The sequence below is a fragment of the Prionailurus bengalensis genome, chromosome C1, assembly GCF_016509475.1.
Source record: "Prionailurus bengalensis isolate Pbe53 chromosome C1, Fcat_Pben_1.1_paternal_pri, whole genome shotgun sequence".
NCBI classification, from domain to species: domain Eukaryota; kingdom Metazoa; phylum Chordata; class Mammalia; order Carnivora; family Felidae; genus Prionailurus; species Prionailurus bengalensis.
The window spans coordinates 44,792,168-44,813,429 of record NC_057345.1 but is presented as its reverse complement, the minus strand read 5'-3'; the positions used below and the strand labels follow the sequence as shown (position 1 = coordinate 44,813,429).

Genomic DNA, 21,262 nt, shown 5'->3' with positions numbered 1-21,262 from the left:
CATATACAGATTCTCTATCTGAGTCCTGTACCCTTACCCAGGCCTACCTCTGTGCCTTTTCCTCACACCCAATGAGAGAGATGATCCAGGAATTCATCACAGCCTTTACTTCTTCCCTCTTCCATCCACAAAATATCTAGCATGCACCTATGCTCTAGATATAGGAGAAGGATGGGCTAACCCAGTCCCGAGCTGACAGGGAGCTGAGGGGTAAGGTTGCCTGACCTCATAACCCTTGCATGGCTTCGGCTTCATCAGTAAGATAAAAATTGGGGTGGGGGGAGCAGCGCCTGGGTGGTTCAGTTGGTTGAGCATCCGACTCTTGATAACGGCTCAAGTCATGATCTCATGGTTCGTGCGTTCAAGCCCCGCATTGGACTCTCTGCTGTCACCACAGAGCCCGCTTCAGGTCCTCTGTCTGCCCCTCACTCTCTGTCCCTCCCCCACTCATCCCCTCGTCCACTCGTTCTCTCTCCCTCAAATAAATAAATAAAAACTCAAAAAACTTTTTTGAAACACAATGAAGTTAGATGGGGTCAGAGACAGAGGCAGGGAACAGATGACATAAGGTAAGGAACTTGGATTTTCTTTTCATTGGGATAGTAAGCCTTCTAATAATTTTAAGTAAGAAATCTGACACGATCTGATTTAAGTATTTTACTTTTTCATTTTGAAATAATTATAGATCCACAAGAAGTTATACAAAAAATGTACAGACAGGTCTCGAGAACCCTATACCCCCCCTTCCCCAATGTTAGCATTTATGGAACCACAGTACCATGAAATGGACATTGCTACAATCCACAGACCTTATCCAGATTTCTCCAGTAGGTATGTGCTCGTGTGTGGGTGTGTGTGTGTGTGCATGTGTGAGTATCTATAGGCAATTGTTCTAGGCAATTTTGTACCACGGAGCTTTGCACAACCACCTCCCCAATGAAGATTCAGAGCTGACCCACCGTGTGGCCCTCTTGTAGCCATGCCTACACTCTCCCCACAAGCACTAACCCTGGCAATCACTAATCTGTTTTCCATCTCTATAATTACAACATTTCAAGAATATTACATAAGTGGAATCGTACAGTATGTAATCTTTTGAAATTGCTTCTTGCACAGGGTATAATTCCCTTGAGATCATCCAACTTGTTGCCCATGTCAAGAGTTCATTCCTCCTTACTATGGAGTCATGTTCTATGGTAGGTATGTACTACCCATTGGAGGACATCTGGGTTCTTTCCAGGTTTTAGCTATTATGAATGATACGACCATTTGTGTGCAGGCTTCCACATGAGCATAAGTTTTCATTTCTCTGGAATAAATGCCCAAGGGTGCAATTTCTGCATTGTATGGTATGTGAGTTTATTATTTGTGGATTTCGTTTCCATTCACCTAATGGCTAATGATATTGAACACCTTCTTCTGTCATTACTTGTCCTTTGTGTTTCAATAGTGTCTCAACATGGTTTTTTTGCCCATTTTCTGATTGGATTCTTTCTTGGACTTTACTGTTGAATTTTGAGTGATCTTTGTATATTCTAGAGAGAAGCCCTTTGCCAGATAGGTGATTTGTGAATATTTTCTCTGATCTGTGGCTTATATTTTCATCTTTAAAAAAATGTTTTTAGTATTTATTTTTTAGCGAGAGATAAAGAGAGAGACAGAGTGCAAGCAGGGGAGGGGCAGAGAGAGAGGGAGACACAGAATCCGAAGCAGGCTCCAGGCTCCAAGCTGTCAGCTCAGAGCCTGACGCAGGGCTCAAACCCATAAACCGCGAGATCATGGCCTGAGCCAAAGTTGTACCCTTAATCGAATGAGCCACCCAGGTGCGCCTTATCTTTTCGTCTTTTAAACAAAGTCTTCACAGAGCAAAAATATTTAATTTTGATGACATCCAGTTCATCGTTTTTTCCTTTTTTGGGGATTGTGCCATTGGTGTCAAATCTAAGGAATCTTTACTTCATCCTAAATCTTGAAGATTTTCTATGTTTTACCTAAAAGCTTTGTGGTTTTAGGTTTACATTTAAATCTTGGTCCTAGTTTTAGCTAATTCTGTGAAGATTAAGTCCCATTTTTATTTCTTACCTTATTTGATTCTATTTATTGTTTGCCTACGTATGCCCAGTTGTACTGGCACCAGTTTTGGCAAAAGCTATCCTTTCTGCATTGACTTGCTTTTGCAACTTTGTAAAAAGTCAGCTGGGCGTATGTCTAGGTCTAATTCTGGGTCCTCTATTCTATGCCATTGATCTGTGTGTCCGTCTGCCAGGGCCATACTGTCCTGATTACGGCAGCTATATAGTAAACTTAACTTGGGAGTGATTCCTCCCAAGTTACTCCTCCTTTCTAGACCGTTTTAGCTGTTCTAGGTCCTTTGCCTTGACAAATAAATTTTAAAATAAGCTTCTCTAATCTATAAAAACTCTTGCTAGGCCTTTGACAGGAATTCCATTAAGCCTGTAGATCAATTGGAGGAGAACTAACATCTTCACCATGTTGAGTTTCAGTAAATGCATAATAAAGGAAACTTACCTTCTTTGATTTCTTTCATCTATATCTTTTCACGTTTAGCATACAGATCCTGTGCATGCTTTGTTAGATTTATATTTAGATATAAATAAGTATTTCATTTGCTGAGGGGCTGTTGTAAATAGTATTGTGGTTTTAATTTCAACTTCCACATCTTCCTTGTTGGTGTATAGAATTTTATGTGTGTTCATTTTGTAATCTGATGCCGTGCTGAACTTATTTGTTCTGAGATTTGTTTTGTTTCCTTTGGAGGTTTTGTGGGCTTTTTCCCCACTCCCCACTGATTCCTTGGGTTTGTCTACATGATAGACAATCATGTTGTCTGCAAATCAAGACAATTTTATTTCTTCCTTTCCAATCTGTATGTCTTTTCTTTCTTTTTCCTGCCTTATTGTGCTGGCGAGGATTTCTAGTACTATGCTGAAAGTGGTAAGAGTGAGCATTCTTACCTTTTTCCTAATCTCAGGGAGGAAGCATTTAGTTTTTCACCATTAAGTATAATGTTGCTTGTAGAATTCCTTTTGTAGGTGCTCTTTATCAGGTTGAGAAGTTTCCTTCCATTTCTATTTCTTGAAAGTTTTCATGAATGGGTATTGAATTTTTGTCAAATGCCTTTTCTGCATCTATTGATATGATCATGTGGATTTTCTTCTTTAGCCTGTTAATATGATGGGTTGCATTGATTGATCTTCAAATACAAACCAGCCTTGCATACCTGGAATAAACAACCTTTTTGGTTGTAGTATATAATTTTGTTGCACACTGAGGCACCTGGGTGGCTCAGTTGAGCATCAGACTCTTGATTTTCTCTCAGGTCATGATCCCGGGGTCATGAGATTGAGCCCCACATTGAGCTCCATGCTGGGTGTGGAGTCTGCTTAAGATTCTCTCTCTCCCTCTCCCTCTGCCCCTCCTCCCAACTCATGCTCTGTCTCTAAAATAAAAATAAAACTTAATTAAAAAAATCTTTTGCATATTGCCAGATTCACTATGCTAACATCTTGCTGGGTATTTTTACACCTAAGTTCCTGAGAGATATTGGTTGATTTCTACTTTTAAAAGATTGCTCTGGTTTCTTGGTGGAGAATGGATAGAAGGGCATGACTGGCAGTTAGTAAACTAGTTAAATGTTGTTATTTTCTCTCAACCTTGAGCTTCTCCCTCAACCTTAATCTGCATTTGCTTCTGAAATTATGTTTGCCTTCCCTGGGTCCAAGGAACACTGCAATCTGATTGAATATAACCCTGGTGACCCTAACCCACCAGCTCCAATGAGTTTGCTCCAACTTCAGCAAGAAGAAAGAAACTTTCCATTCCGGCCATACAAGTCCTTGTGTTCAACGTGCCATGTACCTTGTTTACGCCCTACCCTGCCCTCAAGATGTCATTCAAATCTTGGAACCACCTCAAGCTTTCCTAACCATTCCAGTCAGCTGGGAATTGTTCCTTCCTGTCAGCTCGTACAGATCTTATTGTCCACGCTGCTCACTGCGCTTAATTAATTCACTTATGCAGTCAGTAAACATTCATTGAGCACTTTCTATCTTCCAGGCACTTTGTAGATACTGGGACACAGCCGTGACCAAAAGGGATGCAATGGAATTTATAGTCTAGCATTAAATAAAGGTTCACACAAGCATATATGTGTACACATTATGTTTGTGTGTGTATGTATATGTGTGTGCACATACACTGTAAAGAGAGAGAGAGAGAGAGAGCTACAAATCAAGATACGTGCTGTGAAGACAAAGTATGGGGTGTTTGGAATAGACTGCTTTCATTTATTTTTTCCTGCACATATTCCAGTGTAGTCTAAGTTCCTTGAGAATAAAGACCATATTCAATAGTGCTCAGTCAAACTTAGAATCTAACCCATAATAGGTAAGCAGTGGATGTTTATTAATGATGATAGTGACCGTGAAGAAAAACAGTATTGTTTGGGGAAGACTCTTAAGTACTAGGAGCTGAAGAAAAGACACTTTGCATTCCTGAAAAAAGTAAGCGATCTGTTGAAGCCTGGGTGGCTCAGTCAGTTAAGCATCTGACTTCGGCTCAGGTCATGATCTCGCGGTCCGTGAGTTCGAGCCCCGCGTCGGGCTCTGTGCTGACAGCTCAGAGCCTGGAGCCTGCTTCACATTCTGTGTCTCCCTCTCTCTCTGCCCCTCCCCTGCTTGTGCTCTGTCTCTCTGTCTCTCTCTCTCTTAAAAATAAAAAAAAACATTAAAAAAAAATTTTAGGGGCGCCTGGGTGGCGCAGTCGGTTAAGCGTCCGACTTCAGCCAGGTCACGATCTCGCGGTCCGGGAGTTCGAGCCCCGCGTCAGGCTCTGGGCTGATGGCTCAGAGCCTGGAGCCTGTTTCCGATTCTGTGTCTCCCTCTCTCTCTGCCCCTCCCCCGTTCATGCTCTGTCTCTCTCTGTCTCAAAAATAAATAAATGTTAAAAAAAAAAATTAAGAAAAAAAAAGTTCATATAATTCAACTTTAACGACTGTATGGATCAGCTGGCTCAAAACGTTCCTAAAAATTTAGAAATTGGCTCTCATGACACCTAGGAGCCAACTCCCGCACCCCACGGTGCAGCTTAATAGACCCATATATGTCCCAGATGGGATCCCACTATGCTGAGTCTTTAGACACAGGGAGAAGGCAAAGTTGAATTTTGCTACTGAGGCTGTTTCCCTCAACCCTCTTCTCCAGCTCTGCAGAACAGCTAACAGGCACGCTGAAAGCTTCGGTGTGGCAACACTTCAAGATGGATGGTGGAAGAACCACTGACAGACCACCTGTCCCCTGTCTACTTCAACTAGGAAGTCTGGAAAAGTTAAGCATTCATTTTCCCAACTTCCAGTGAGGTTGAGTGGCCAGTGAGACATGACACTGCTGGGGGGTGGATAGTGGTCTGGAAAGGCTTTTTCCTTTTCTGGTATAATGACTACATGAGTGTTTTACCCTTCCTACCTATCTCAGACATGAATATGATGTCTGGAGCTGCAGCAGCCATTTTGGAACCATGAGGCAATATGCCTGAGGAAAAGGCCAAGAGAATTGAAGAGCCACTGGCTGTGGGTTCACTGGGCTCCCAGACTAAAACCAAACCTGCATATTCCATCAGACCTGGTGTTGTATAAGGGAGAAAGCACTTATTCCTTTAAGTGCTTATGTTAAGTTTTCTGCTACTGATAGCCCAAACTATCACCAGCCCATATAGGAATTAAAGGCAACTGATATAACAGGGATAGTCTTGGGTGGTTTTCATCTCCTTTAAGTTTCACAACACTAGGAGAGATGACATTTATACAAATGTATAATTTATCATGACTAGTCACACTTTAAAGGAAGGGTGGGGTTTTTTGTTTTCATTTGAGAGAGAGAGACTATGTGTGCGTGGGTGCATGTCAGCAAGGTAGGGGGAGAGAGGGGGAGAGAGAGTCTTAAGCAGGCTTCATGCTGGGCATGGGGCTCAATCCCATGACTGTGAGATGGTGACCTGAGCCGAAATCAAGAGCTGGATGCTTAACTGACTGAGCCACTGAGGTGCCCCAAGGAAGTGTGTTTCAAAGGATGATTTGAGAGAGCTGCAGCTATGTGGACCTTAAAAACTTAATTTCAGTGTAAGTTTGCAAAGGTTTGAACACTTAGCCCTCTTCAGTAAATTAAAAGCACATCAGGGGCATCTGGGTGGCTCAGTCGGTTAAGCGTCTGACTTTGGCTCAGGTCATGATCTCCTGGTCTGTGAGTTCAAGACCCGCATCGGGCTCTGTGCTGACAGCTCAGAGCCTGGACCCTGCTTCAGATTCTGTGTCTCCCTCGCTCTCTGCCCTTCCCACACTCGCACTCTCTCTCTCTCTCTCAAAAAGAAATAAACATTAAAATTTTTTTTTTAAAAAAAGCACATCACAGACATTTCCTTTGGACAAATTAGACACAAACTACCTATTGATAGACGTAGCATAGCATCCACGCCTACATTCTACCGAGCGAGTAAGGACATTTGTTTTGATTAACAAACACCAGGAAAGATTTTTCCTTTTATCAAAGTTGGCCTGGGTTTCAAGGAGATAAAGAACAGGTTTAACTCCCTTGGGGCTGGGTGGTGGCAGCTACTGAGGAGGAAGAACTGCTTGCTATGGGGTGGCTGGTCCTCTCCTAGGCACACCAGAGGCCTCTGTTTCCCAGGGGTCTGGGATTCTCCCAATGAGAACCAAGAAGGAAACATGGGAGAGCACGGGGCTCCCGGGGCTCAATCAGCCAGTCACCCAGTGGTTAGAAGTCCCTGGGCTTTCCAAATGTATGGAAGTTGGAGGCCTCCCTGACATGAGTCAGAAGGACTGGGAAATTGCACAGAGTTCCAAGGGAGAAAAGCGAGGGTGGGGTGACAGCCGCCACACCAGGAGATACTTAAACATCGTTGGATGCATTCATTCCCACCGGAGGAGTGGAATTCCTGCCAGGCAGCCGTTCTCCAGTCATTCAGAGGAGGGACGTGTACTGAGGGTCCACTGTCCATGACGTCCTGGGAATGTAGCAAAGGAGCAGACGGAGGTCCTGCTCCCATCGAGTCTTCAGTTTACTAGAGAAAACAGTTAAAAACGAGGTATAATGAAACGGGGTGAGTGTTACAATTCCTGAAGGCTATTATTTACAATTCGTTTGCTTGCCTCTGTGTGGCGCCACCGAACGAAGAGAGCGTTGGACAAGAGCATCAGTGAGCCTTGCTTGGTTAAGCCATACATAGACATTCTTCGGTTGTCTGTCCTTGAGTAAATCTCTTTACCCTTTCCATGTTTCTTTTTACTTTAAAATGAGGTCAAGCTGGGTGGTTCTGATTCTATTATTTATATTAAAAATAGAGGCGGGGGGGGGGGGCATCTGCGTGGCTCAATCGTCCAACTCTGGTTAAACGTCCAACGTGGTTAAACGTCCAACTCTTCATTTCGGCTCAAGTCACGATCTCACAGTTCGTGGGTTTGAGCCCCACATCGGGCTCTGTGCTGACAGCTCGGAGCCTGCTTGGGATTCTGTCTCCCTCTCTCCCTGCCCCTCCCCTGCTTGCTCTATATCTCTCTCAAAATAAATACAAATAAAAAACTTTAAAAATAGCAGTGGTAACTCTTAAGACTATCTCCCACCTGCTTGCGATTGCTCCATTTGGTCAAGTACCATTTCATTGTTTATCGGCGTGTCCTAAAGTTTGTTCCAAGGAATACATTATTTCCTGAGCATTTCCTGTTTCCACCCGGATCTAACTTGGGTTTCCTGGCCCTGCCTTCCTAGTACTGAAAGCCAGATCTGAGGTTGATCAGCTCACTGCTGGCAATACCATCATTCTACAGCAAGGGCAGGTCTTTTGAACTGGTTCTTCTACGTAAGTATATTTTCAAAGCAGTATTAAGTCAAAGTCTTAAGTTCCTTGGAGAACCAAGGATCAGCTTGTAGAAGCCCATAAATCTTTCAAAGGCATGTTAAAAATGGATACAAAAATGCGTGTGTGCGTGTGTGTGTGTGTGTGTTGGGGAAAAAGAGTTCAAGGGGTTCGTCAGATCTTCAAAAGTGCCCATCATGCCAAAAGACTTAGGAACTTTAGGCTGGAGATTATGATATAATCTTGATATGGTCTCTCCATCTTCTGAATGTCTCTGTTTCTTACACCTTTTACCATTGTTACTACAGGGGTGTGTATCTTTCCTACCAGATTATTCCTTCCTTAAGAGTGGAGATTGGGGGCGCCTGGGTGGCGCAGTCGGTTAAGCGTCCGACTTCAGCCAGGTCACGACCTCGCGGTCCGGGAGTTCGAGCCCCGCGTCGGGCTCTGGGCTGATGGCTCGGAGCCTGGAGCCTGTTTCGGATTCTGTGTCTCCCTCTCTCTCTGCCCCTCCCCCGTTCATGCTCTGTCTCTCTCTGTCCCAAAAATAAATAAACGTTGAGAAAAAAAAAAAAAAAAGAGTGGAGATTGTATCTAATTGAAACAAGTTACACACACACACACACACACACACACACACAGATTTTGGAGTCAGACAGCAAAACCCACCATAATACCCCTTTCCCAGCTATGGAGGTGGACAGCAGAGGGGCACATGACCCCCACTGGCCAATTGAGTTCCTTTCTAAGATTTCGCTAAGTGGCACTGGCTGGGCGGGCAGGGGGCCGTGGGCTCCTTTCCTCTCTGGCTGCACATAGACCTAAGCCGTGCATAGGCCTGTGTCCTTTCTCGCGAGGACATCAGTCTGTACAAGGAATGAACAGAGCTGGCAAACAGACGGAAGCAGAGGTACGAGAAAGAGAACTTGCTGGTTTCAAGGCTCCAAGCTTCTCAGTGGCATGAAGCAAAAGACGCCCCTCTTCACCGAAGCAAATTTGCATTCAAATCTGTCCCATGCAACCAGAGTCTGGAACTCATCCGTGAGTAGAGCTAATAACGTCTACACCTCAGGTGTGGTGAAGTTAAAGTAGCACGTAGCGAAGAAACTGCCAGCGAGCTTTCACCCGGCTTGTGACTGTCCCATCTCAACAGGTACCTTTTATTTGTTCTTCAGTGCGTGCCAAGGGACTCTAATTACACAGGCTGTTACTAGGTTTTCTCTGAGTTGAAAAAAATGACTAAATAATTTGATAAAGGCCTGCTTAAACAAAACTCTTTCCCAAGGGACTTTCCAGAGTCTCCAGTCTTCTATGTTGCCTCTTGAATTCCCAGCTTGGGCAAAGCCACAGGACCACAGGGCCCTACGTCAAGAAGCATCTGTGAACACGTTTTGGGAACCGCGGCCTCTGTGGCCAATTCAGGAGTTGTGCTGTCACAAACACTGCTTCAGGGACAACCTGACGGTCATCCAGTCCTTTCTACTGAAGCAGAAGTCCAGCAGCTTTTCATCCCCCGTTCTGATGATTACCAGCCATGAGCCTTGGAAAGCCACTTGCTTTCCCGGAGTCTCCGTTTCGGTCACCAGTAAGGTGATGATAATAGACGGCACGACATCCAAGAACCCATCCAATTACGCAGCCCTCTGCTCGTGGGATTATAAAAGGTTCTGAGAGGACTGACTGCAGGGGGCAGTGGACACTCTGGGCCGAGGAAGGTCAAGAACGGCCCAGGCGGTTGAGTGGGGAGAAGTGAGCTGAAACAGGGAAATGCAATGAGGGCTCACAGCCGTCACCAGAACCAGCTCCATTTTGGGGGAGATCTTATGCCAACGTTCTGGCATAGCAATCTCTGGATTTTCTCACCTCTCTTAAATTGAAATTTCTAATAGTACTGGATTCTATGGGTTTGTATGTTGTTTTATGGGGCCTCATAAAACAAAAGGTTAAAATGACACAATTTTCCCTTGTGGGTCCTCAAAGGCCAAGAAAACCCTTCAGCAAGAGGCAGAGAGCAAAGATCGTCACGATTCAGACTCCGAGTCCTGAAAAGCATTGGGTTCTTTCCGTTCCTATTCAGTTGAAATGTGATCAAGACAGCTGTGAACCAAACCCTCTTCTCTTCTGTGACCATCAGCTAACCAACAGGAACCCGTCGTGTTCCTAGGGATGCTGGTAAGTGTCAATGAGATGCCAAAGAGAAAACCTTTCGAAAACTGCAAAGCACTCCACGGATATATTATTTTTATTACTATTCCTAACGTTTAAAGTATTAATCCTGGCTTTCCCACAGACATGACTTCAGGCGAGTAATTTGTCAGCTCCACCCTTTATATAAAACAAACGCAGTGAGGGATGGGAGAGATTAACTCGAAAATGATGGGAGACGCCTTTGAAAATTGAGGGTCACTGCAATACTCACTAATTAATAGTAACCATGCAATTGTGAAGTTATAAATAGCTCCGCATCCTAGCAGAACCCAGAGTGCTCTGCTACTTTTTCACTTGTAGCCATTTTCATTCAGCCCATTAGCTCCACTGGCCTATAATTAGCACAACACCCTGGAAAATTAATACAGCCTGGTGAGTCAACATTGGGGAAATGAAACAGACCTCTAAATCGTGTTGGAATCCAGCTGAAGTCTGAGAGCCGGGTCCTCCTGGTTTCAGAGGGAACTAAAAGCCTCAAATCTTGATTTTCTAGCTAAAGATAGAGGAGTCCTTCACTGTATTCTCGACAACCGAGTTTCAACGTTGCTATTAAGGTAAATATATCCCTTATTGCAATTTTCAGTCAGTCGGAGAATTGCAGCCTGTTACAATATAGTCATACAATGTATGACATAAAATGCAACTTTGGAGAAATGAAACCTGCTGATACAATGAAGACAAAGTGTCCAAATCTCTACCTTCTGGCAGAGACCCTGAGGTCAGCCTGAGCAGGAGGGTTCTGAGGGCCAGACTAGCAGAGGAAATCTTTTCCTGGAAACTGAGATTGCTGAAATCTGAGCCCAGGGAAAGAGGTACCCAATAGGCAGGGAGGGAAATCACATGTTCCTGTAGACAGGAGGCAACAAGCAGATTAAAAGCAATATGGAAGGCTCGAATATGGTGCCGTGAAGGTCGTCAAGAAGACGTGACTGCCAGTTGACCCAAGCTGAACTTGGGCCATCAGAGGCCTCTCACCCACCTTCCCTGTCCTTAGAATGGGCATTTCACTTGCCTTCGCCATGCTAGAAGCTACCCCATCAGAGCCTTGAGATAACAATGTGGTACTGAGACCATCTGAACAGTATACGTTACTGAACCCTGTTAATGCCTCTACATAGACTTTTAAGATTTAGCAGGCAGGCGCAGAGATGCATTTGTCTTATGGCCACCCAAGACAAGCCTCATTTAAGTAAGTTTGCTTGCCTATTAAAACTGCCACCTACTGGGGCGCCTGGGTGGCTCAGTTGGTTGAGCGGCCGACTTCGGCTCAGGTCACGATCTCGAGGTCCGTGAGTTCCAGCCCCGCGTCAGGCTCTGTGCTGACAGCTCGGAGCCTGGAGCCTGTTTCCGATTCTGTGTCTCCCTCTCTCTGACCCTCCCCCATTCATGCTCTGTCTCTCTCTGTCTCAAAAATAAATAAACGTTAAAAAAAAAAAATTTTAAAAACTGCCACCTACTAACATGGAGTGATGGAGTGGTCTGCCTCTTGCATCGGTCTCTCCTGGCCCTCCGTGTACAGGGCTCAGTTTGTGAAACGAGATACGGAACCAGCTACCCAGGAGCAAGGAGATGAAAATGAAGAGCAGTGGGTAAAGATGGGCGTGTGTGCTTCTCCTAAAATGCTTTTTGCTTTCTTCAGCGGGCACATAGTGCCATGTGTAGGTGAGTGTGCGGAGTTAAAGGCCAGGCACTAGGTCATCAGAGAAATAAATGGGTCCTTTCATCTTTCTCTTTTTGTAAAGTCGTTTCACTTTCCAAATTAAATATCCCCAGTATCCTTTCCTTGTAAATGTTTATCCGCTTAAACTGTTTTGTTTCCAATGTACACGTGTTATACAATTGGGGAAGTCTGCACGCAAACTTTCCTAGTGAAATGTCAGCTCATGTAAGTCCAAAGTCATCATCTTCCCTTTTGGTTCAAACTCTGACTTCAGATTACCTAGCCTTCAAGTCTAGAAGTTTTTCCTTTTCCTGGATCGTCAAATCCAGTCGCCAAGTCCTGAAGAATCTACTCTACTTCTGCATATGCTTCTTTTCATTCTCCCCCCCCCCCCAACACCTGCTTATTTAATCTCTTGTGTCCGACACATTAATACCATTTTAATCTCCAGAAAGCGCATTCAACCACATCATTCCCTGACTCAAAACACTGAATGGCTGCCCACTGCCTAACAAATTAAAGAAAACTCCTCGGTTTGGCAGTCAACACCTTGGCCTTACCTCGCGTGCCTCCTCTCCACTTGACAATCTAATAGCATATATTTATGCTGTGGATGGTTGGATTTGTAACTCACCTGCTACAAGGGAAAGTGGAGGGAAGGGAAGGAATCTGCACGCCCAGGGGATGCTTCTGCCCATTAGTCACGGGGCGCCAGGGAAAATTCACTCCGGCTGCTGGTAAAAAAAAACAAAATCTAATGTTGGACTACCATCAGGCCTGTCACATCATCTTCTTAAGTGAAGGAAAATACCACGTTCACTTTTAAATGACTCCCCATTTGGCAACATACAGTCTTTAGTAAAGGGTGGGAGGAGCCTTGGACTTAAAAATTATGTTTTCCTCTTCCTTCTTCTAGCGTTCTCCATTTTTCATACTGATTTTTTTTTACATTAAATAATCAGAATCGCATCCCTCTAAAAGTAATTGCTTTCCTAAATCCCCATCACCTATTTAACCCATCCCCTCACCTAAGGAGTGTACTTGTCATGATGAACACCGCGTAATGTACGGAAGTGTTGAATCACCACATTGCACACCTGAAACTAATAGAACACTATTTGTTAACTAATCAGGATTAAAATACAAATTTAAAATAAAATAATAATAATAGTATCAAAAGGTTTGCGAGTCTTAGAATATATCTTGAGATAATTCTGGGGGGGAAAGCTATCTATGTGAGTTTTACATGAAGGCATTTGATTGCAAAAACAGTATTTCATCCTTTTTAAATCTGCTTTTAGGGGCGCCTGGGTGGCGTAGTCGGTTAAGCGTCCGACTTCAGCCAGGTCACGATCTCGCGGTCTGGGAGTTCGAGCCCCGCGTCGGGCTCTGGGCTGATGGCTCAGAGCCTGGAGCCTGTTTCCGATTCTGTGTCTCCCTCTCTCTCTGCCCCTCCCCCGTTCATGCTCTGTCTCTCTCTGTCCCAAAAATAAATAAACGTTGAAAAAAAAATTTTTTTTTAAATCTGCTTTTATAAAATACAAAATTGGGTCTGCATTATTTTTGTATCATTTTAGTTAGTAAGTTACTCCATTTTCATGGTTAAAAAAAATAAAAAATAAAAGCAATCGCTCTCTTTCCCCCAGCAATATTATTACTGTGTTTTTAAACAAAATACAGTATTAGCAGATTGAATCCAGTAACATATATGAAGTATGGTGCACCATGACCAAGTGGGATTTATCCCAGAATGCAAGATGGGTTTTACATATGAAAAATCAATGAATGCAATACACACTATCAGTAGAATAAAAAACATAAACCACATTGGTCATTCTTAATAGGAATAGGAGAAAACTATCTCAAAATAATAAAAGCCATATATGAAAACCCCAAAGCAAACATCATTGTTAACGGAAGGATTAGATGCTTTCCTCCTAAGATCAGGAACAAAACAACCATGACTGCTATCTGCATCTCTGTTCAACACTGTACTGGAGGTCCTGGCCAGGGCAATTAGACAAGAAAATAAACAAAAGGCATCCAGATTGGAAAGAAAGAAGCAAAACTATCTTTATTCACAGATAACATGACCTAAGACATCCACTAAAAAAAAACTATTAGAATTAATAAATAAGTTGGGCAAGGTTGTAGGTTAGAAGATTAATTTATAGGGGCGCCTGGGTGGCTCAGTCGGTTAAGCGTCCGACTTCGGCTCAGGTCACGATCTCGCGGTCCGTGAGTTCGAGCCCCGCGTCAGGCTCTGGGCTGATGGCTCAGAGCCTGGAGCCTGTTTCCGATTCTGTGTCTCCCTCTCTCTCTGCCCCTCCCCCGTTCATGCTCTGTCTCTCTCTGTCCCAAAAATAAATAAACGTTAAAAAAAAACTTAAAAAAAGAGAAGATTAATTTATAAAATGCAACTGTATTTCTATACATTTGCAATCAAACAATCCAAATTACGAAAACAACTCCATGTGCCATAGCATCCAAAAGAGTAAAGTATTTAGGAATAAATTGAGCAAAAGAAGTACAAGACGTACTCTGAAGAGTACAAAACACCTACTAAAAGAAATTAAAGAAGTAACATGTTCATGAATTGGAGGACTTAATATTGCCAAGATGGTAACAGTCCCCAAATCTGCTTACCGACTCAGTGGAATCCCTATGAGAATCCCAGCTGACTTCCTTGTAGAAGTTGGAAAACTGATTCTGAAATTCACATATAATTGCCAGGAACTCAGAATGGCCATAACAATCATGAAAAAGAGCAAAGTTAGGGGCGCCTGGGTGGCTCAGTTGGTCGGACTCTTGAATTTGGCTCAGGTCAGGATCCCAGGGTCTGCCCCTCCCCTCTCCTCTAAAAAATAAAAACTAAAAAATTGACCACAAAGAAACTTTAATCAAGACAATGTGCTATAGGCATAAAGACTGACATATAGATCAATAGGATAGAATTGAGATTCCAGAAATAACCTATGTGTCCATGTTTAATTGATGTTTGACAAGTGTGCAAGACCATTCAATGGGGAAAGAATAATCTTTTCGACAAATAATATTGGGACAATTAGATAGCCAAATACAAATGAATAGAATTAGACCTTTACTTCACACCATATACAAAAATGAACTCAAAATGATCAAAGATCTACTATAAAACTCTTAGGAGAAAACACAGGCAAAAACATTTTATGATAGGAAATTTGGCAGTGATTTCGTGGGTATGCCACCAAAAGTACAAGCAACAAAAGTACAAGCAATAAAGGAAATAAATAGATTGTACTTCATCAAATCTAAGAGCTTATGTGCTTCAAAGGACACTAGCAAAAAAGTGAAAAGATAAGCCACAGAATATTAGAAAATAGTTACAAATAATATACCTAGTAAAGAACTTGGATCTAGAATACAAAAGTCTTACAACATAATAACAAAAAGATGAATAACCCAATTCAAAAAAAAAAGGCAAAGGACCTGAATAGAAGATATACAAATGACCAAGAAGCGGGATGCCTGGGTGGCTCAGTTGGTTGAGCATCTGACTTCAGCTCAGGTCATGATCTCGCAGTTCATGGGTTCAAGCACCATGTCGGGCTCTGTGCTGACAGTTCGGAGCCTGGAGCCTGCTTTGAATTCTGTGTCTCCCTCTTTCTCTCTGTTCCTCCCTGCTTGCACCTCTCTCTCTCTCTCTCTCTCTCTCTCTCTCTCAAAAATAAAGATTAAAAAAATTAAAAAACAAAAACCAAATGACCAAGAAGCAATGAAAACATGTCCACACAAGAACATTCATACAAACAGTGATAGCAGCATCATTCATAATACCCAAATAGTAAAAACAACTCAAATGCCCATTATGAATGGATAAACAAAATATGGTATATCTATAATGAAATATTATTCAGCCAGAATATGGAATGAAATACTGACACATGCTATAGAACATGGATAAAGGTTGAAAACAGTGTACTAAGTAAAAGAAGCCAGACAAAAAAGATCACATATTGTAAGATTCCATATACATGAAGTTTCTAGAACAGGCAAACCCATACAGACAGGAAGTAGATTAGTGGTTGCTTAGCACTGGGGGGAATGAGAATACAGAAGAGATGTAACTAAAGGGTATGAGGTTTCCTTCTTAGGTAATGAAAACTGTTCTAAAATTGACTTGTACACTTTAAATGGGTGAACTGTATGGTATGTGAACTACCTCTCGAGAAAGCTGTTACATATTAAAAAAAGAAAGAGAGAAAAGAAAAAAAATCAATGCCCAAGTAGAGTATTCATGGTGTAACCATTAATGCCAATTTTTCTGGTGGCTGTTTTCATTGGTTTTTAAACATATACAATGGGGATGAATTTGCTTCCATCAAAATGTGGGACATTAGGGGCGCCTGGGTGGCTCAGTCGGTTAAGCGTCCGACTTCGGCTCAGGTCATGATCTCTCGGTCTGTGAGTTCAGGCCCTGCGTCGGGCTCTGTGCTGACAGCTCAGAGCCTGGAGCCTGTTTCAGATTCTGTGTCTCCCTCTCTCTGACCCTCCCCCGTTCATGCTCTGTCTCTCTCTGTCTCAAAAATAAATAAACATTAAAAAAAATTTTTTTTTTAAATGTGGGACATTGGGGCGCCTGGGTGGCGCAGTCGGTTAAGCGTCCGACTTCAGCCAGGTCACGATCTCGCGGTCCGTGAGTTCGAGCCCCGCGTCGGGCTCTGGGCTGATGGCTCAGAGCCTGGAGCCTGTTTCTGATACTGTGTCTCCCTCTCTCTCTGCCCCTCCCCCGTTCATGCTCTGTCTCTCTCTGTCCCAAAAATAAATAAACGTTGAAAAAAAAAAATGTGGGACATTAAATGTCATTTTAGGGGCACCTGGGTGGCTCAGTTGGTTAAGCATCTGACTTTGGCTCAGGTTATGGATCTCACAGTCTGTCAGTCTGAGCCCTGCATCAGGCTCTGTGCTGACAGCTCAGAGCTTGGAGCCTGCTTTGGATTCTGTCTCCCTCTTCTCTCTGTCCCTCCCTGCTCATGCTCTCTCTCTCTCTCTCTCTCTCTGTCAAAAATAAGTAAATATTAAAAAAAAAAAATTGGGGCACCTGGGTGGCTCAGTGTGTTAAGCATCTGACTTTAGCTCAGGTCATGATCTCACAGTTCTTGGGTTCGTGCCCTGTGTTGGGGGCTCTGTGCTGACAGCTCAGAGCCTGAAGCCTGCTTCGGATTCTGTATCTCCCTCTCTTTCTCTGCCCCTCTCTCTCTCAAAATAAATATTTAAAAAAATTTTTAATGTCATTTTATTTTTTCAGAAACAAATTAAAGCTCACTCAATGCCCCTTTGCTAATGTATTGAGACGTTGAATAACAGTCATAATTAGGGTTCCCTCTCCTACTGCAGGGGGGATTTATGCAAATTGTACAGGCTTGTGCATCTACAGCATCATCGGAAGGAGTCCTCTAGCCTGTGGTCTATACTCATTAACACGGAAGGGATCACAATCTAAGCCTGCATAGGCTAAGGTCTTTTGAAGGAAGGTGATTCTGTTGATTCCCTGCCCTACAGAGGAATCTAGAGACTGGGCGATTTTGTAGAGGCTGCAAATCTTGGACTCAGGCCGTCATTTCTCTTTGAGCTCTTTCTACTTCCTGGGGCAAGCTAGCAAGGCAAGGCTCTTCCTCCTCATCGAATATCCAAAATACTAACTTCCTCCTAGTCTTGGAAAATCTCCCTCTGTCAAGGTCTGCTCCTTTTACCCACTGCCTTGAAGGAATTTTCTCCATCTTCTTCTCTTCTATGGGATGTCTGCTTCCAATTATGACAGATTTGCTTAGTTAAGATCATCCCTCTTACTGACACCAACTAGACAAGCTGGGCAGAACAGAATATCTGCTTGAAGGCACTGAAAGCTTCCGAGGGAGAACTTGAAAGGCCAAATCGCAAAGAGAAAGGAAGTGCAGAGAGGTAAGCCCGTCATCTGGCACTGCTTTTCCCTTTAATGGGCTTGCCGATTAATCAGCAACCAAGTTAATCAATCAACTCAATGCTCTACCTTTACCCTTTCTCCCTTTTAGATCATCCGTCACACAGCACTCTTCCTAAAATTTAAATAACAGCACCTCTCTCCTTCACATAAATATTTCAGTGGCTTCCCATTCCCTTAGAATGAAGTGCAAACTCCTTATCAAGTTTAAGTAGTCCTCTCAGATCTGGTGTTTGGCCACATTCCCAGATTCCCTTCCCACTATTACCTCTCTAGAGCTCCAGCCATATTCCGCTGGCTTTTAATTCTTCTCAGTTGCTTTCCCCTTACTCACTCCAGGGCCTTTGCACATACCGTTGTAGTCTTTGGATCGCTCTCTTTTCATGTCATATTCATTTTCCTGGCTTTCCTACTTCCTGGCAGATTATAGTTTAAATACCCTCTGGAAAATTGTCCAGATTTCCTACGCTCAGTAATTTTACCCCCAGAGAAGGCAAGAAATTTGCCCCTTACATCTTGAAATTCCCTATCAAAGCACCTACCACTCTTTATGATTACTGCTTTATTGTCTGTCTCCCTTTAAAGACAGCAAGTTCTAAAAGGGCAGGAACTGTGTCCTGTTCTCTAGTCTTTTTGTCTCTAGTCTTGCTCCCTAGACACCGAGAGTTGTCTCTCTAGTCCTCAGCCTGGTTCAAAATAAACCCTCACTAAATATTTTTAAAATTACCTGTTAATATTAGAAAGCCCTCATATTTTGTCTTCCACACAGTTCATCATACCTCTCTCTTCAAGACCTGGCTATTTTTTTTTTTTTCTTCTAGAAGATTCTAGAGAAGGATAAATGTGAACTGAATGTTATTTAAAATTTCTTAGTCCTTGTAACATTTTCAAGATTTTACTGCAATAAAGATTAAAATGTGAGTGGAAGCATGACTACTCACACCACGGGCCCCTCCCCTATTAATCCCAATTCGATAGGGATTAAGGCCTCACTTGCTTTCTTACATGCAAAAAAGTGTGATTACAACTATTTGCATCCTCAAATGACATTCTGGCTTTTCAGCCACTCCAGGATCCGGTTCAAAAATGGCCTTCCTTGTTTTTTGTAGCCTTTTGTGGCTCCTTTCCAGTTTTTATCACAGACTTTGTTTTTCTCTGCTTCCTTCTCTGCTTCCTCTTCTCAGCTCGGCACAGCTCCCTCTGTCATGTCCTATAAACCTGCCACTGTTGATGAGTCTTTTTATGTGCCATCTGAGTTGGCCGGCTCAGTCTCATTACCTCTTGGGTTCTGTCTCAAATCTCAGTGGCAAACAATTTTTCCCTTTACCTGTTACTTATTCCCCCCTCGTAATCCGTTTCTTAATTTGGTCACCAAATTAACTCGGCAGACCCCTGGCGAAAATGAATGCCATCACTTTTCCATCATCAAATTTTGTCAGCTTTGTTTAGCCCTGCATCACCAGTGCCAAGAACGGTACCTGGTGCCTGATAAATAGCACATATTTGTTGAATAAATGAAGTATCTTGGCATATGCTTCATGATCGGCTACTTGGTTTCGTTTACATTACTTTTGGTCCTCATATACCACACATAAATATTTAAGCACCATTGAGGTACTTGAAAGTTAATGCCACTTAGTAAAATTTTATTTCAATATATACCCTGGAACCTGATTCAGTTCCAGGCATTCTTCCCTGGTAGGTTCTTTTGTTGTTGTTGTTGTTGTTGTTGTTGTTGTTACTGTTTAAGAAATGTAAGAAGAAGGATTTGTTTTATTTCCATTCACAAACTGACTTTACTTCCTTTGGGGATAAGGCCTAGCCTTTGTCCCATAATACAACCTTTAATCAGTACAACAAATGCAGTCAGTTCATTTAAATGTAAACAGCGATGAACTCACCCTGGAAATCAAATTGTTGGTGTTTAAAAATATAGGTAGCAAGTAATAGGCAAGAAGGGTTCTGTGGTCCAGGGGAAGAGGTGCTAACAGAGTGCAGAGAATTTTCTGGGTACCGACCCTAATTTAAGATTTGGGACAGGTGGAGATTTCAGCAAGTGCTGGGCTGTCACAGGGAGGGGTTTGATGGGATGAGAAAGGTTAGTGGGCTTCAGGGTTCTGGAAGAAACGAGGGTGAGGGCATTAGGAGATAAGCTGAGTTAACAAATACGTAGGGAGGTAAAGAAGAGACATCAGGATCTTGGGAGATGGTGGGGAAAGAACCTAGAAGCATGAATTAAAGGAAACTGAAGGGGGAAAAGAGCAAGGGCCAAGGCTTGGATAGTGGAGTCAAGGAAACTAAAGACGCAGCCTCTGGGGGCTAATGTTAAAGGTGGAAAGAGAAAGCAAGGCAAATAGGCCTCAAAGGGAAGAGGAATGAGTGCTTAAAGGGAGAAACGAACAGCGGTGGGGTCCTCCCGTAAAGGGCAGAAAAACAGAGGGGGCAGGGTTCTCCTTCAAAAGGCAGAAACAGAATCCTGAGCCGAGAGATACAGTAGTGTGAGTAGGTGGCTCAGCATCAGGAGGGGAGCACAGGTCCAAGGAGTTCGAATGAGTCTGTGGCTGGCCATGGGAGGCAGTCTGAGGTTTTCGGAGGTTTTCGTTAGCGCTGGGATTCTGAGTTCGTAAAAACACGTTTCAGACGCCCAGGGGATTTCAGTGTTAAGAGTTTGGTGGAATACGGTGGGGTTCGGTGAGGGGCAGGTGGCCAGTGACGATAGGAACCTTCAGCGAGGGCTGGGAATCCATTTCAGCAAGGTTGGGGTAGTTTCAGGGAGAGCCGGAGGGATCTGGGTCGGGTTGCGTGGGGGTGATTTTCGGCCCCGGTGGACCGATGTGCCCGGTGTGGGCATGAATTGAGGTGGGCGTTGGGGTGTATTTCTGGCAGCGCGGCGGGCCAATTTCCGTGGTTCGGGGCGAATTTCTTTTGGGACTGCGGCGAAGTGCAGCCGCGGCCGAATGAATCCCACCCGGGATGGGGTGCGTCTCGGGCGCGCGGGGGCGAGCGAGGCCGGGAGAAGAGTCCAGCGGGGGCTCTGAGCAGCTTCGGGGTGCGAGGGGACCGCCGTCGGGGCTGGGCCGCACGGACGCCTCGGGGGACTTCGGGGACGTTCCGCGCAGCGAAGGGCACCTCGCCTCCACCCGTCCGGCTCCCGCGGGAACCTGTTGCCGGAGAAATAGGCGGGCGGTGGCGACGGCCAAGGACCCTCCCTCGCCTGCGCCCGGGTGTCTGCGCGGCCCTTTCACCCCAGAGACGCTCCGCGGCGCGGCCCCTCCCTTTGCTGTCTAAATTAAAAAAAAAAAAAAAAAGCCCCCCTCCCCCCCCCCGAACACCCGCGCCCGTCCTCGGCGAACCTGGGGCGGCCCGGGCCGCTTCCGGGAGCGGAGGCGCGGCCCCGCGGGCCGGAGGAGGCGGAGGCGGAGGCGCAGGCGGAGGAGGAGGCCAACATGGCGGCGCGCAGGGCTGGGCCGGGCCGCCGCCGCGCCTGAGCGCCCCACCGCCCTCGCTCGGCTCCCGGCGTCCACGCCCGCGCCCAGCCTGGCCGGGCG

General features: G+C 44.3%; 1 long non-coding RNA gene across 1 annotated transcript; it reads right to left on the bottom strand.

The window, feature by feature from the left end:
• Window positions 1-6,541: 6,541 nt before the first annotated feature.
• Window positions 6,542-21,174, bottom strand: LOC122480553. Its single transcript, XR_006296591.1, has 3 exons — window positions 21,068-21,174; window positions 12,390-12,489; window positions 6,542-7,095 (listed from the first exon to the last, which is right to left on the bottom strand). It is a non-coding gene; the product is annotated as an uncharacterized LOC122480553 (long non-coding RNA).
• Window positions 21,175-21,262: the final 88 nt, after the last annotated feature.